The 16609-nt window shown below is 43.8% G+C and overlaps 1 pseudogene; it reads right to left on the bottom strand.

Annotated features, from left to right (window-relative positions):
- LOC137208971 (peptidyl-prolyl cis-trans isomerase G pseudogene) overlaps positions 1-15426 on the bottom strand; it is a 33921-nt pseudogene extending 18495 nt beyond the window's left edge.
- Positions 15427-16609: the final 1183 nt, after the last annotated feature.

Genomic DNA, 16609 nt, shown 5'->3' with positions numbered 1-16609 from the left:
CCATTTATATTTAAGGTAATTATTATGTATGTTCCTATTACCATTTTCTTAATTGTTTTGGGTTTGTTATTGTAGGTCTTTTCCTTCTCTTGTGTTTCCTGGCTAGAGAAGTTACTTTAGGATTTGTTGTAAAGCTGCTTTGGTGGTGCTGAATTCTCTTAGCTTTTGCTTTTCTGTAAAGCTTTTAATTTCTCCGTCAAATCTGAATGAGATTCTTGCTGGGTAGAGTAATCTTGGTTGTACGATTTCTCCTTCATCACTTTAAATATGTCCTGCCAGTCCCTTCTGGCTTGCAGAGTTTCTGCTGAAAGTTCAACTGTTAACCTTATGGGGATTCCCTTATGTGTTATTTGTTGTTTTTCCGTTGCTGCTGTTTTTCCCTTCCCTTTTAATATTTGTTCTTTGTATTTAATTTTTGATAGTTTGATTAATATGTGTCTTGGTGTGTTTCTCCTTGAATTTATCCTGTATGGGATTCTCTGTGTTTCCTGGGCTTGATTAACTATTTCCTTTCCCATATTAGGGAAGTTTTCAAGCATAATCTCGTCAAATATTTTCTCAGTCACTTTCTTTTTCTCTTCTTCTTATGGGACCCCTATAATTCGAATGTTGGTGTGTTTAGTGTTGTCCGAGAGGTCTCTGTGACTGTCCTTAATTCTTTTTATTCTTTTTTCTTTATTCTGCTCTGCATTAAAATTTCCACTATTTTATCTTCCAGGTCACTTATCCATTCTTCTGCCTCAGTTATTCTTCTATTGATTCCTTCTAGAGAGTTTTTAATTTCATTTATTGTGTTATTCATCATTGTTCATTTGGTCTTTAGTTTTTCTAGGTCATTTTTAAACTTCTCTTGTATTTTCTCCATTCCATTTCCAAGATTTGATCATCTTTAATATCATTACTCTGAATTCTTTTTCAGGTAGACTGTGTATTTCCTACTTATTTGTTTGGTCTGGTGGGTTTTTACCTTGCTCCTTCATCTGCTGTGTGTTTCTGTGTCTTCTCATTTGTTTAACTTACTGTGTTTTGGTCTCCTTTTCACAGGCTGCGGGTTCATAGTTCCTGTTGTTTTTGGTGTCTGCCCCCAGTGGCTAAGGTTGTTTCAGTGGGTTGTGTGGCTTCCTGGGGGAGCAACTTGTGTCTGTGTTCTGGTTGATGAGGCTGCATCTTGTCTTTCTGGTGGGCAGGTCTGCATCCGGTCTTGTGTTTTGGGGTGTCTGTGACCTTATTATCATTTTAGGCAGCCTCTCTGCTAATGGGTTGTGTTGTGTTCCTGTCTTGCTAGTTGTTTGTCATAGTGTGTCCAGCACTGTAGCTTGCTGGTCGTTGAATGGAGCTGGGTCTTAGCATTGAGACGGAGATCTCTGGGAGAGCTTTTGCCGTTTGATATTACATGGAGCCGGGATGTCTCTGGTGGACCAATGTCCTGAACTTGGCTCTCCAACCTCAGAGGCACAGGCCTGACACCTGGCCAGAGCACCAAGACTCTGTCAGCCACACGGCTCAGAAGTAATGGAGAAAAGAAGAAAATAAAATTAAATTAAAGTTATTAAAATTAAAAAAATATATAGAAAATTAAAAAAATTTAAAGTAATAAAAAAACAGACAGAAAGAAGAGAGCAATCAAACCAAAAAACAAATCCACCAATGATAACAAGCACTAGAAACTGTACTAAAAAAGAAAAAACAAACAAAAAAACCCAGACAGGCAGAACCCTAGGACAAATGGTGAAAGCAAAGCTATACAGAGAAAATCACACAAAGAAGCATACACATACACACTCACAAAAAGAGAAGAAGGAAAAAAATATATATATCTTTGCTTCCAAAGTCCACAGCCTCCATTTTGGGATGATTTGTTGTGTATTCAGGTATTCCACAGATGCAGGGTACCTCAAGTTGATTGTGGAGATTTAATCCGCTGCTCCTGAGGCTGCTGGGAGAGATTTCGCTTTCTCTTCTTTGTTCGCACAGCTCCCAGGGTTCATCTTTGGATTTGGCCCCCCCTCTGCGTAAAGGTAGCCTGAGGGCGTCTGTTCTTCACTCAGACAGGACAGGGTTAAAGGAGCAGCTGTTTCGGGGGCTCTGGCACACTCAGGCCGTGGGGAGGGAGGGGTACGGAATGCGGGGCGAGCCTGCAGCAGCAGAGTCCAGCATGACATTGCAACAGCCTGAGGCATGCTGTGCATTCTCCCGGGGAAGTTGTCCCTGGATCACGGGACCCTGGCAGTGGCGGGCTGCACTGGCTCCCAGAGGGGAGGTGTGCATAGTGACCTGTGCTTGCACACAGGCTTCTTGGTGGCCGCAGCACAGCCTTAGCATCTCATGCCCATCTCTGGTGTCCACGCTGATAGCCATGGATCCCGCCCATCTCTGGAAGCTTGTTTAGGCGGTGCTCTGAATCCCCTTTCCTTGCGCACCCCAAAACAATGGTCTCTTGCCTCTTCCGCAGCTCCAGACTTTTTCCCAGACTCCCTCCTGGCTAGCTGTGGCGCCCTAGCCCCCTTCAGGCTGTGTTCACGCAGCCAACCCCAGTCCTCTCCCTGGGATCCAACCTCCGAAGCCCGAGCCTCAGCTCCCAGCCCCCGCCACCCAGGTGGGGGAGTAGACAAGCCTCTCGGGCTGGTGAGTGCCGGTCGGCCCTGATCCTCTGTGCGGGAATCTCTCCACTTTGCCCTCCGCACCCCTGTGGCTGCACTCCCCTCCACGGCTCTGAAGCTTTTCCCCTCCGCCACCCGCAGTCTCCACCCGCGAAGGGGCTTCTAGTGTGTGGAAACCTTTCCTCCTTCACAGCTCCCTCCCACTGGTGCAGGTCCTGTCCCTATTCTTTTGTCTCTGTTTTTTCCTTTTTTCTTTTGCCCTACCCAGGTACATGGGGAGTTTCTTGCCTTTTGGGAGGTCTGAGGTCTTCTGCCAGCGTTCAGTAGGTGTTCTGTAGGAGTTGTTCCACATGTAGATGTATTTCTGTTGTATTTGTGGGGAGGAAGGTGATCTCCACATCTTACTCCTCCGCCGTCTTAAAGTCTCCCCTAAGGTGAGTTTTTAACGTTCTTTTAATGCTGTTTGATCGGGCCGTCAGAGTGTACAAACATTTCCCAAATGCTGTCCCTTCCCTATGTAGAGTGTTTTAAAGGGAAACTCATAACTCATGAAAGGAAAAATTCCCCTCCACTTGCGGAGGGATTCCCCTCCTCCTCTTGGACAGGACAGCCTGTGGGGTCCTGAGGGGTCTTCCTGGGGCTGGACACCTGTTCTTACCACCTGGCAGGAGACTCTGCTCAGAGAGCAGTCCCCCTTTGTACTAAAGTCTGGATTAAATCACAACCCGGCTGGAGACTGGCGATACCCACAGCTGCAGTGGCAAAAAGGTGCCAGGAAGGACGGGAGCGTTTGTTTCCCAAGGAGGGAAGGAGCGAGCTGGCTGGGTGAGGAGTCCTGTTTCTTTGATAACTGAGAACCGTCCTCTTAGAGGTGGCCGCTCGCTTTCAAAACAAAAAGAAGCTTGTAACTGTAAAAGGCTCTGATGGGTTTCCTGCTCCCCCACCCTTTTAGAGGCAAAACCTATTTATGAGGCTTTATTAAGTGCAAATAAGTCCCTCAGCTTCAACGGAGAAGCAGCAGCTGCTGAAGATGTGGTCATTTGCATATAAATGACATAATTTCAGCTCAGAGAAGAATATTGAAAAATATACATGTCGACAATGGAATCCTGATAGATTCACACATACTAAGGTCAGATATTGTAATTTTTAAGGCTGCTGCATGCTGATGGCTGCATGCTGATGACTTCATCCTACCACACATTCAATTCTGTTTGGGTTATATGAATTTTATCTTCTATGAAATGGAAGATTTTTTATTGTGAATTAATTAGACTACATTTTTTTTCTAAACATGAGAACATTTAGGTCAATAAGCTAAATGCTCTACAAATGCATAGGCTGTGTGACAGCCAAAGTTATCAACTTCAAACTTGGTTTTCTGTACAGCTAACAAAGAGGGTTGTGTGCCCAGGGGTCTCCTGGGGAAGAGACAGTGGTGCTTTCTCTGCTTTCATTCTGTCCTCTGCAGAGTCAACCTTCTTTTGAAGGGTGAAAGGAAGCTCCAGTTTCCATATTCTAAAAAGTTTTTCCAACAGCCTGGCTAAAAGATTAGGGGAGAAATTATTGTGGCCTAGAAACCCCTGAAAATTTACCAAGTACCCACCATATGCCCTTGCACCATGGCCTGTGGCTTAAGGGTCACAGCTGGTGAGAAACAGCTCCTGGAATCATCTGCCCTGCTTCCAGGCAAGTGTCCCGCATGCTCTCTGGAGGAAGGAGATGGGTTCCTCTGAGATTTGCCCCAAATTTTGGCCCTGCATCAGTCCAGTGCTTATTGGCTCCTTCCCCATCTGCAAAATAGAGCTTGTTTAGAAACTGCTTGCTGTATACTGGCTGCTGGGAAGGCCAGAGAAATAGACAGTAGCACCTTCAACCTGCCAGCCAGTCCACAGTCTCCTCAGGGAGAACATCTTCCTGTAAATGATGATCCCTTAAGGGATAACTTTAGATTCTCTTATAGAAAAGTAGTATCTTGTGATCCTTTAAGTAACAGACTTTACTCATTGGTTCAGCCTTTGATCATTGCATTATTTATTCATTAAATAAGTTAGGTAACTAATTCTCAACATATTTTTAAACCTTACATGTTAATATTTATTGGATGACAAAAGTCTTTGGTATACACATCCTTTTTAAAAGAGAGAAAGATGACTAATAAATAATTAAATAGCTAGCAGGGTAAAAGAAAAATTTAGAAACTCACCATAAAGAGATGTTTTTCATAGAGATCTTTAGAGCCTTTAGAGTACTCTATTATGCTAACTTGAAAAAAGAATCTCAATGTTGATTTGCTGAAGTATTCGATGTATTCCCCATAAAGAGGTATATATAAAACTTCGGGTTTTTTTTTTTTGGCTGCACGACACGGCTTGTGGGATCACAGTCCCCGACCAGGAATTGAACCTGGGCCATGGCAGTGAAAGCCCAGAATCCTAACCACTAGGCCACCAGGGAACTCCCCAAATCTTTAGGTTTAATAAAGATTTTAAAACTATAAATTCTAAAAAGCTTAGTCCTGGTAATCGATCAGATTATACACATAGAAGATGATTATATTATCCAAAGTTTGACATCCCAGGATTAGAGAAGGGTGATTAAAACACCCAGGGGTAGATCCAGGTATTGTGAGGCCTGAAGCTTATTCAATTTGGAGGACTCTCTTTAAGAAAAAAAAAAAAAAAAAAAAAAACAAAATCACTGATACAAAATTGAGTACAAAGCGAATATTTATTTAAGTGGAGGGAAAAACGCAACAAATTATAAATTAAAAAAAGGAAGCAACACATTGTAAGCCTCACAAAAGCCACAAAACTAACCTATGTTAATTGATTAACTGGCTACACCTCTATGACACTTTCCCTGCAATTGACAACCTACCTGTTCAGTCTATCCTTTAATGTGGTTGATAAAAATTCATTTCTTATTAATGATAGTTTGTAAAAGTTTACTTCATCTTTACAATGTGTTATATGTAATGTCACGTAAAGTTTTAGGATCATTATCAAACTGGGGAAAGCCTCTACTTCTTTCATACATGAGCTGTGAAATGTCAGGGAATTTCAAGTTTTCCTGTGGAGCAACTGATCCTAAATACTTTCACATATTCCTGGCACCTTGGGCCACAGAACACATTGGTTTCTATTGCAATGTGCTCTTGGGTACTGCACTGTTGTGTCCCCGAAACAGTGTTTATAGAAGCTGTCCCTATATCAAGACAGTTAGCATTATCTTGACTACACACAGAATTGACCGTAAAACAGATAATTAAATGTACTCCCAACTCAGCTGACCTGGGTGAAGGGAAAGAATCTATTAGAAGAGCTCTGCGGGGGCAGAAGTTGAGACACAGATGTAGAGAACAAACGTATGGACACCAAGGGGGGAAAACCGCGGTGGGGTGGGGATGGTGGTGTGCTGAATTGGGCGATTCAGATTGACATGTATACACTGATGTGTATAAAATGGATGACTAATAAGAACCTGCAGTATAAAAAAACAAACAAACAAAAAACCAACTAATACTAAACTTTCTTTGGGTTATTTGTATGGAAATATGTTAATGTTTCAGACATTACATGAAATTTCTAAAAATCTTATATGTTCTGGTATAATGTTATAAGTCATAATTCTAGTTATTACTTTAAAATGTATATCTCAGAAATAACTAAATTTCCTTGTCAATTACATTATTATGAACTTTCATCAAATCTTTAACTGTGGTCATTTTTAAGTCTTTTGTCATCTACAGACAGTTTTGAGTGTACTCTGATGCTTTTGCAAAAATGTTCCTATAAAAGGGTTTCATCTTCAAGGAATTCATGGAAAAGACTCTGACAAGTACAGGTTTCTGGTAACTGACTATACTGCTGAACTGAATGAATAAGCATTTTCAGAACTCTAATGGAAAACTGATGAATTCATAAAAGTGCTAACAAAAGATCAAGGTGAAAAAATAATTAATTACATGGGACTGAGTGAACTGATGAGGTTGATTATAATTTTTGTGACATTCTGTTTGAATAAAAAAAAAAATTCCCCTCCCAAAAAAAAGGAGAGCTTCTGCGGAAAGCTTTCTGGGCCCTTTCTGCCTTTGGTCAGTCTGGTGGTTCTTATACACCTGGTCGTGGCTGATTTTCAAGGCACGGTGTCTGGGATGAGAGAAGAGGGGCTGTAAAAGCCGAAGACAGGTGAACATTTTCCCTCTGGCAGCACAAGCCCCTGAAAGTTAAAAAAAAAAATGCTATTCCCTAAGTTCACAAAAACAATACCCTCCAGACTCCCTCCTACCAGCATTCTCTGTATACCAGTTCAGTTCCTCCAGAGTAGAATTTAAACCAGAAAATGCCACGAGAAATAGAAAGATAAGAGCCCCAGGTGGATGCAAGTCTCTCTGGGGTGTGATTGCCTGAACACAACCAATTCTCTGGTGGATCAATGGTCATCGTCTTTTGGCAGAGCTTTGCTAAAAGCAGCACCTCTCGGAGCTGCCAGAGAGGAAATGGACACTTTGATCTGTCCTAGACAGAAGAGGAAGCAGGTAGTTTAGACTGCTGAAAAACAGTTTGAGGTGAGCTTCTAGTTCAGTAGAAATTAATCCGTGCCTCTAGATAGCACATAAGCCTATTGGAAAGCTTCTTCAATTCAAGCAGTTAATAATTTATCAAGTCTTGTAGCTTAAGGGATACAGTTTTCAAAATTATTGTACTGAGGGAATCATAAATTCCACCAAGAGGAAGGTTGTAGTCCAGATATTTTATTTTAGATTTCCAACCAGGGTGCATTATGACACGCCACATGAAAGTCAAATCGTCAATGTAAAACGGTTTCCAGGTGATAAGTTTACCCCAAGGGGTCCAGTAAAGTAATACATTCAGAGTTATATCTGACTTTCACAATCTATAAAGACTAGTTATCAATTCTTTGAAAGATTTGATAAGCAGGAAGAAAAAAATAGCTTGTGGATGCTGACATTTGTCTCATTAATGGGAGCAGCATAAGAAGTACAAGCTCCTTCTGGATTTGGCTGTAAATACACCACTGACATACATTTTGGAAAGTTGCTGTTTTGCGCTGGTGGGAATGTATTTGTCTAACCTTGCCCTGACTCTAATAGACATAAGGAAGCAGTGATATTACTGTCAGCCACATTCAGCTTTTTAAAACAGGGGCACCCACTCTGCCAATATCTGCCAGGTTCCAGGCCACTGCATATTAAAAATTATGTTCAAGCAACACTATCTGGCCTAGTGAAAGTTTTATTAGGAAATAATTCTCCTGTTTCGCTTGGTGAAGGGAAGAAAAAAAACCCACTTCACCCAACAGGATTCCAAGGAATAATTAATGTTTCTTCCATCCTCAGAATAGGAATGCTGCCCCCTTCTCTAGTGTTTCACGTGAAAGACACAACCCCACATGGCAAGGACAGAACTAATCAACATACTAGAAACAGGCAGGAGACACAAGTTCTAATTAATCGTCAGTTTGAGTGTTGCCCGTCATTGCATCATTCTTTGTACTGTAGGCAATATTTTCATAAGTTACTCCCTTGTCAACAGGGAAAAAGAATTAGATTCTTTTTTTTTTTTTCTGGAAGATTGGTAGGTTTGCTGAAGATGCTTATTAAAACAATAATAGTAATAACCAAGTGTTGAATTTTGCTTGGCTTTGGTTAAACTCTCTAGTTTAAAGTGAATTCCCTGGAGGATGCTGACTGCCCAAACTGCAGGAGAAATTCTTTGAGCATCATCGCTTGAGCTCATTGGGTGAAATACAAGAAATGGGTGGGTACACTGTTCACCCGTGCAGAACTTATGACTAAACCCATTCTTTAAAAACTCACCGTGCACTTGAACAGAAGTATACTGCAGGGATACTTCATTTATCTAGCTAGTACCATCAGGAAATGGGTTATTTTCCCTAGAAGTAAATCGTTCCTAAATGATATTTAAATTTTAATCCATTCAGTGTAAGCACATTGCATTTTAGCATTTCTACAATAATTGCATACTTGCCTACCTTTTATTTTTTTAACATCTTTATTGGAGTATAATTGCTTTACAAATGGTGTGTTAGTTTCTGCTTTATAACAAAGTGAATCAGCTATGCATATACATACATCACCATATCTCCGCCCTCTGGCATCTCCCTCCCACCCTCCCTATCCCACCCCTCTAGGTGGTCGCAAAGCATGGAGCTGATCTCGCTGTACTATGCAGCTGCTTCCCACTAGCTATCTATTTTACATTTGGTAGTATATATAAGCCCATGCCACTCTCTCACTTCGTCCCAGCTTACCCTTCCCCCTCCCTGTGTCCTCAAGTCCATTCTCTACGTCTGTGTCTTTATTCCTATCCTGCCCCTAGGTTCTTCAGAACCCCCCTTTTTTTTTTAGATTCCATATATATGTGTTAGCATACGGTATTTGTTTTTCTCTTTCTGACTTACATCACTCTGTATGACAGACACTAGGTCCATCCACCTCACTACAAATAACTCAATTTTGTTTCTTTTTATGGCTGAGTAATATTCCATTGTATATATGTGCTACATCTTCTTTATCCATTCATCTGTCAATGGACACTTAGATTGCTTCCATGTCCTGGCTATTGTAAATAGAGCTGCAATGAACATTGTGGTACATGACTCTTTTTGAATTATGGTTTTCTCAGGGTATATGCCCAGTAGTGGGATTGCTGGGTCATATGGTAGTTCTATTTTTAGTTTATTAAGGAACCTCTATACTATTCTCCATAGTGGCTGTATCAATTTACAATGGAGCAAAGACAGCCTCTTCAATAAGTGGTGCTGGGAAAACTGGACAGCTACATGTAAAAGAATGAAATTAGAACACTCCCTAACACCATACACAAAAATAAACTCAAAATGGATTAAAGACCTAAATGTAAGGCCAGACACTATAAAACTCTTAGAGGAAAACATAGGCAGAACATTCTATGGTATAAATCACAGAAAGATCCTTTTTGACCCACCTCCTAGAGAAATGGAAATAAAAACAAAAATAAACCAATGGGACCTAATGAAACTTAAACGCTTTTGCACAGCAAAGGAAACCACAAACAAATTGAAAAGACAACCCTCAGCATGGGAGAAAATATTTGCAAACGAAGCAACTGACAGAAGATTAATCGCCAAAATTTACAAGCAGCTCATGCAGCTCAATATCAAATAAACAAACAACCCAATCCAAAAATGGGCAGAAGACCTAAATAGACCTTTCTCCAAAGAAGATATACAGTCTGCCAACAAACACATGAAAGGATGCTCCACATCACTAATCATTAGAGAAATGCAAATCAAAACTGCAATGAGGTGTCACCTCACACCAGTCAGAATGGCCATCATCAAAAAATCTACAAACAATAAATGCTGGAGAGGGTGTGGAGAAAAGGGAACCCTCTTGCTCCGTTGGTGGGAATTGCCTACCTTTTAGATTTGAGTGAACACCTACTTTTTCTTTGTGAAAATGAATTCTTGTTACTGGTCACCACCCAGCAGTGGCTGCTGGGTCTGCTGGGCCGCATATGGCTCTTCGGTTGTGGCTTTCAGCCTCCTCCTTTGCTTGAGCATTTCCTTCTCCTGCTCACCCACTGTGTGCTGCCCTTAAATCCCCCTCACCACTTCTAATCAGACAAGGCAGGATTTTGCGGGTGAGACAGAGCAGGGGTTTTGGAGGCCAACATTTTAGGGTGAATTCCAGCTCCACCACTTACTTCCCGTGTGAACTTAAAACAATTAATTTCCTCAGTTTTCTCATTTATAAAATAGAGAAGAAATAGTTGTCTAGGGTTGTTGTGAGATGGAGGGATGTGGGTACAGAACTTGGCACAGACTTCTGGGGGCCGCAGCTTACCACGAGGTACCCCGAGAAGTGAAATGTTTCTAAGAGAGGACCCGGGGCTTTGTGGCAGCTCAGTGGACAGTCGGGGGATGTTTTCACTCACTTGCGTGTTCATTGCTGGTCACTGGAGGGCTGACCTTTCCAGCACCTCACCCCCAAAGACATGGATACATAGACCATTGCTGTGCCTAGTGGTTTAAAGCAGCACCATCCAGCATCCTCTCTGTGCCTTTTTTGTTCATCTATCTATATAAATAATTTTTTTTTTTTTACTGTTTTCCCATTACATGGGAAGGATTGAGCGGATTTCACCAGACTTGGAGGCCTGACTTTGCATATGGGCTGTACAGAATGCCAGGTCGGTGGTCCTCAGACTTCAGCTGCAACAGTATTGCCTGAAAGGCTCATTAAAACACAGATTCCTGGCCCTCACTCCCAAGGTTTCTGATTCAGTAGGTCTGGGGTGGGACATGAGATGTACCTGTCTAACCACTTCCCGAGTAAAGCTGATGCTGAGGCTGACATGGCTGGTCTAGGGACCATGCTCTGAGAACCTCCGCCCTGGGTGAGCCAAAGTAGAATGGGTGGTGTTGATGTGCAATCAGCCAGCCACACACACTTCTCCTCTATGGGCTAACAATTCTCCAGGGGCGGCTGGAAGGCCAGCTAGCCCTCCTAAAGCAGCAGTCCCCAGCCTTTTTGGCACCAGGGACCAGGTTCGTGGAAGATAATTTTTCCACGGACGGGGAGGGGCGGGAGGTGGTGGATGGTTCAGGCGGTAATGCGAGTGATGGGGAGCCATAGGGGGTGATGGGGAGCGGCAGATGAAGCTTCGCTGGCTCGCCCGCCGCTCACATCCTGCTGTGTGGCCCGGTTCCTACCATGCCGAAGACCAGTACCGGTCCATGGCCCGGGGGTTGGGGACCCCGGCACTAAAGTAAAACCTGCTCTTAGAGGCAAGTGGGTTTTTTTTTTTCGTTTGTTTGTTTGTTTTGTTTTTGCCGTACGCGGGCCTCTCACTGTTGTGGCCTCTCCCGTTGCGGAGCACAGGCTCCGGACGCGCAGGCTCAGCGGCCATGGCTCACGGGCCCAGCCGCTCCGCGGCATGTGGGATCCTCCCGGACCGGGGCACGAACCCGTGTCCCCTGCATCGGCAGGCGGACTCTCAACCAGTGCGCCACCAGGGAAGCCCAAGGCAAGTGGTTTTTTGCAACTTGATCCCTAAAAAGCGTATGACAGAGGTGAGGTGCAAGGCAGATTTTTTGTAGCTTTAATTCCTTTCCACACCCCGTTGTCTAGTGAGTGCAAATAGCCGAGGCACCCTCTCCAGTGCCTGACCTTCTCTTATTTCCTCCCCTAAATCCACAGTGGCTGAAAAAGTCGGGATTTGAGTGTGGGTTGTGGTCTGAATTATTAGCTCTTGGGTAAGGTGAGACCCATTCAAATTGTTCTTAATTTCCCACCACAGGCTTGGGTTGAGAAGGAAGCAATTTTGTAACTATTTGCAAGTCAGAAATAGTGCTCACAAAATATCTAATTGAGATAACCCAAACCACATTTCCAAAATCCAAATCCCACATACTTAATTGAAATGGAAATAGCTGTGTGAGACCTGGTCTCAGTGTCCTGACATTGCAGGTGAGGGTGTTTCTGGGAACTCTGCCAGAGCCAAAGAGGAGAGCTATAGTCATGGGCCAGGCTTATCCTACTTGTGTCTGTGTGAGGTCTGAGGAGAAAAGTGGGGCAGTGAGAAATCCTGGGTTGGAGTGTGGATGGTCAGTGTGAGAGAAGCCAAGGAACTTTTAGGAACAGGGATAACGAATTTTCAAATTAAATGTGTGATGTATTGTTGTATAACCCCTAATTTTAGAATGAGCCTGCTGTAGTCACTACTCTGTATTACCAGGGCTCACAGGGGTGGTCTCCATGGGACGAGAGAGGGGAGCAGCCCTCATGTCAGGTGAAGCGTTGGCAGGCCTGGGAGGTTAGTGAGAGAGGTGACTCAGCAGAGGCCCAGGGATTTACAGAGATCCTCTGGGGCAGTCACTGGACTTCCCATAGCTTGTGGCCCACAAGGTTTGAGGTGTTTTCATTTAAGTAGTAAAGAAAAAAGTGGCCTAGCAAGGGGGCACCCAGGTGACAGACTCCTGGGTAACCTGAGGTTATAGGAAGATTCTGAAATCAACAACTCTGGTTGTTTTTGCCCCATTCCTTTTTCAGATTTCTCCAATCTAAAGAAAGTGTGTTCATTGCAACAATATTTCCGAGTGGCTGCTGGGGCCTGGCCGTGTGCCAGATGCTGAGGAAATCTTGGGGACCATAAGGCAGGCCTTCATCTCTAGGAGCCTGTTTTCTTGGTTCCCCACCCCCCACTCGTGTCTTCTTTTCCTCCAAAGCCCAGTTCCATCATGTTTGCAGTGCAACCACCTTCCTCTTCTGTGCTCTCACCAATGACCCACTCCCAGAGCCTGGGGTATTCACCCATCTATTAAACAACTGTGTGCCAGGCACTGTTTGGGGCAATGGGGGGACTCAGTAGTGAAGAAAAGAGACAAAAATCTCTTGCCTTCTTGAAAAAGACAATCAATAGGATAAAATAAAGCAAAGACACAGTTTGTAAAACTTCAGTAAGTTAGGCAGTGATAAAGAAAAAATGAAGCAGGGAGGGGAATAGAAGGAGTCTGGAGTGGGGTTTAATGGACCAGCCAGGGCAGGGGCTCTTTGAGAAGGTCTGAACTGAGCCAGGGAGAAAAGGCAAGTGCAAAAGCCTGAGGTAGAAGCTCACTCCTGGAGCCTGAGGAAGAGTGGGGAGGCCGCAGTGGCAGAAGGCAGAAGCCGATGCAGGAGGGAAAAGCAGGAGATGAGGTCGGAGTTGGGCAGGCTGGGAAGAGACCGGGTATGTCTTGCAGGGCCTAGTAAGGCCCTGGCTTTGCTCTGCACCATGTGGGAAGTCATAGTGGGGTTCTGAGCTGAGGGGTGGCCCAGCATGTCTTAGTTTTAGCAGGGTCATGCTGGGTGCAGTGTGGGGAATGAGCTGAAGGAGAGCAAGGGAGAATAATTAGGAGGCTACGGCAGAATCTAGGCAAGAAATGATGGTGGCCTGGACCAGTCTGTGATGGTGGAGATGGTGAGAAGTGATCAAATCCAGGATGTATTTTTAAGGTAGAGCCAACAGGATTTGTTGACAGATTATGAGATAGAAAGAAAGGACCCAAAGAACGTCAATAGACATTTTTTCCAAAGAGGATGTACAAAAGGCCAACAGGTACATGAAAAGGTGCTCAATATCACTAATCATCAGGGAAATGCAAATCAAAACCACAATGACCTATCACCACACACCTGTCAGAATGGCTGTCATCAGAAAGTCAAGAAGTAACAAGTGTTGGCAAGGATGTGAAGAAAAGGGAAACTTGTGCACTGTTGGTGGGAACGTAAATTGGTGCAGCCACTCTAGAAAACAGTATGGAAATTCTTCAAGAAATTAAAAATAGAACTGCCATGTGATCCAGCTATTCCACTTCTAGGTAGATATCCGAGGGAAATGAAATCACTATCTTGAAACGATATCTGTACCCCTGTGTTTATTGCAGCATTATTTACAATCACCAAGACATGGAAACAATCTAAATGCCCACCAATAAATGAATGGATAAAGAAAATTTGGTATATTTTCAGACATAATGGAATATTAGTCAGCCATGAGAAAGAAGGAAATTCTGCCATTTGCAACAACATGGGTGGAACTTGAGGGCATTATGCTAAGTGAAACAGGACAGATGAAGACAAATACTGTATGATCTCCATTATACGTGGACTCTGAAAGACAAATCAAACTCATAGAAACAGAGAGTAGATAGGTGGTTGCCCAGGCAGAAGAGTGGGGGAAATGGGAGAAGGTGGTCAAAGGGTACAAACTTCCAGTTACAAAATGAGTAAGTTCTGGTTGTGCTAATGTACAGTATGGTGACTATGTTAACAATACCGTATTATATACTTGAAAGTTGCTGAGAGAGTAGAACTTAAAAGTTCTCGCCCCAAAAGAAAAAGGTAACTGTGTAAGGTGATGGATGTGTAATCATTTCCTAATATATACATTTATCAAATCATCACGTTGTACACCTTTAACTTACACACTGTTACATGTCAATTATATCTCAATAAATGTGGGAGGAGAAGGACCTAAAGATGGCAACAAGTTTCTTGACCTGAGCAATTAGAAGAAAGGGTCACTATTTATTAAAACAGAGGAGACTGCAGGAGGAGCAGATGGGAAGATTCTGAGCTTGATTTTGGACCAGTTAGAGATTGAGAAGCCCATTAAACATCCAAGTGGAGATGTCAAACAGACAAATGGATATGTGACTGGAGCTCAGGAGAGAAGTCCAGATTTAAATTTGGGAGTAATTGTTATGACCCACCACGGACTTAAGCTGGGAAAAGAGGACATGAGGGGTTTGAGGGTCAGCGAAAGGGGGAAAGGATCAGTTGATTTGGAGCCGGGGAGCCACTGCCACATAGAGCCACAGAAGAAGCAATGCCTCAGAAGAGCAAGTGTCAGCACGAAGTAAGGAGCATTCAGAAAAGAAGTGGAGGATCGAATAGAGGGATATTGCTGCCAACTGACTGAATTCCAGGGAGCACAGAGGAAGAGCTTCAGGAGAAAAGGAAAGGTGGGAGACGGGGTCAGAAAATGTGACGTACTGGACTTACTGTGCATGAAGTGTCCAGGGCATGAGGAATGATCGCTGAGTTTCGGCCTCTCTTGGGGAAAGAGGTAAACAGGGATGAAGCTGGGCGGAGACCCCGACTGCCGGTCCCGAGGCTCGAGGGGGAGGGGTCGATGTGAGTGCGCATGCGCACGGGGAGGGGCGTGGCCGGGAGTGTCCTCCTTGCTCCCGAGCTCCCTTCGTTCCGGTTCTTTTCAACTTTTACCCTGGGCTGGGCAGGTTGTATTCGTTCCATCTCAGCCTCCGGTCGGGGCTCTTTTCCTGCTGGACCGGTTGACTACGTGTTCCCTAGGCGTCCGTCTGAGCTGGGGCTCTTCTAACACCTGCCCTGCTTTGGAAACACCAACCTTACAAAGATTCCTTCTGCTGATTCACACAGGCGCTGCGCTCTCGCCTTCTTCAAGATCCTAAAAGTAAAGATGCATTTGGGACTCGAAGGATTGCCCAGTGTGTGCCTGAACCAAGCTCATCTTTTTTTTTTTTTTCGGTACGCGGGCCTCTCACTGCTGTGGCCTCTCCCGTTGCGGAGCACAGGCTCCGGACGCGCAGGCCCAGTGGCCATGGCTCATGGGCCCAGCCACTCCGCAGAATGTGGGATCTTCCTGGACCGGGGCACGAACCCGTGTCCCCTGCATCGTTAGGCAGACTCTCAACAACTGCGCCACCAAGGAAGCCCCAAAGCTCATCTTTCATAATCCGTCACATTTCTGTCAATATATCCTTTCTCTCATGTCCACCCCCTTAACCAGCCATAAATGACGAAAGACTTTTTAAGGCCAGTGTTTTGCGTTCCTTATTTTTAATTTTTAAAGAGTTAAAGTCAACTTTCTTCTTTGTGGCCTTTTTCTTTTTTAATTCCTTTATGTCTATAAGATTGATGACTTCTGTGATAAAAAGGATTCCCTTGTCCTCTTCTAGCACTTGGAATCATTTATTTTCCAACAATTTTTCTGGGGGCCTTCTCCTATCTGAGGACAGTGGTCTGACCACAGCCTTTCAACCGCCTGGGGTTTCCACCCTCTTGCCCACATTGTCTGGACTCCTCTTCCTGACCAACGACTTGGCACTGGCTCTCCAGGACTGCATGGTCTTTGAGCTACACTAGATGCAAAAAAGTCACCCAGCAGAAGAAAGAAATGAGAAGATGGAGTTTGATTTACTACCCACCCAAGGATGAGGATGAACAGAAAAGACTTATTGCATGGGACTCTGTCATATCTAGAATACAAGGGCAATTAGAAGGACAGAGAGAAGAGACCCCTTTAGTGGCCTGGTTATTCTGTCTAGAGATGCAGTCTTTTTTAGTTATTGTTTACAGCTCTGCCAACAGTTTTCCTGTCAGAGATTCCAGGGCGGAATGAAACTAATAATTATTAAATGTTCAATAGCAGCTACCACAAAGTTGGCTCAGAGCAAGT

This window comes from Pseudorca crassidens, chromosome 2 (assembly GCF_039906515.1).
Source record: "Pseudorca crassidens isolate mPseCra1 chromosome 2, mPseCra1.hap1, whole genome shotgun sequence".
NCBI classification, from domain to species: domain Eukaryota; kingdom Metazoa; phylum Chordata; class Mammalia; order Artiodactyla; family Delphinidae; genus Pseudorca; species Pseudorca crassidens.
The sequence above is the reverse complement of the archived record's forward strand: the minus strand, read 5'-3'. Positions and strand labels throughout refer to the sequence as shown.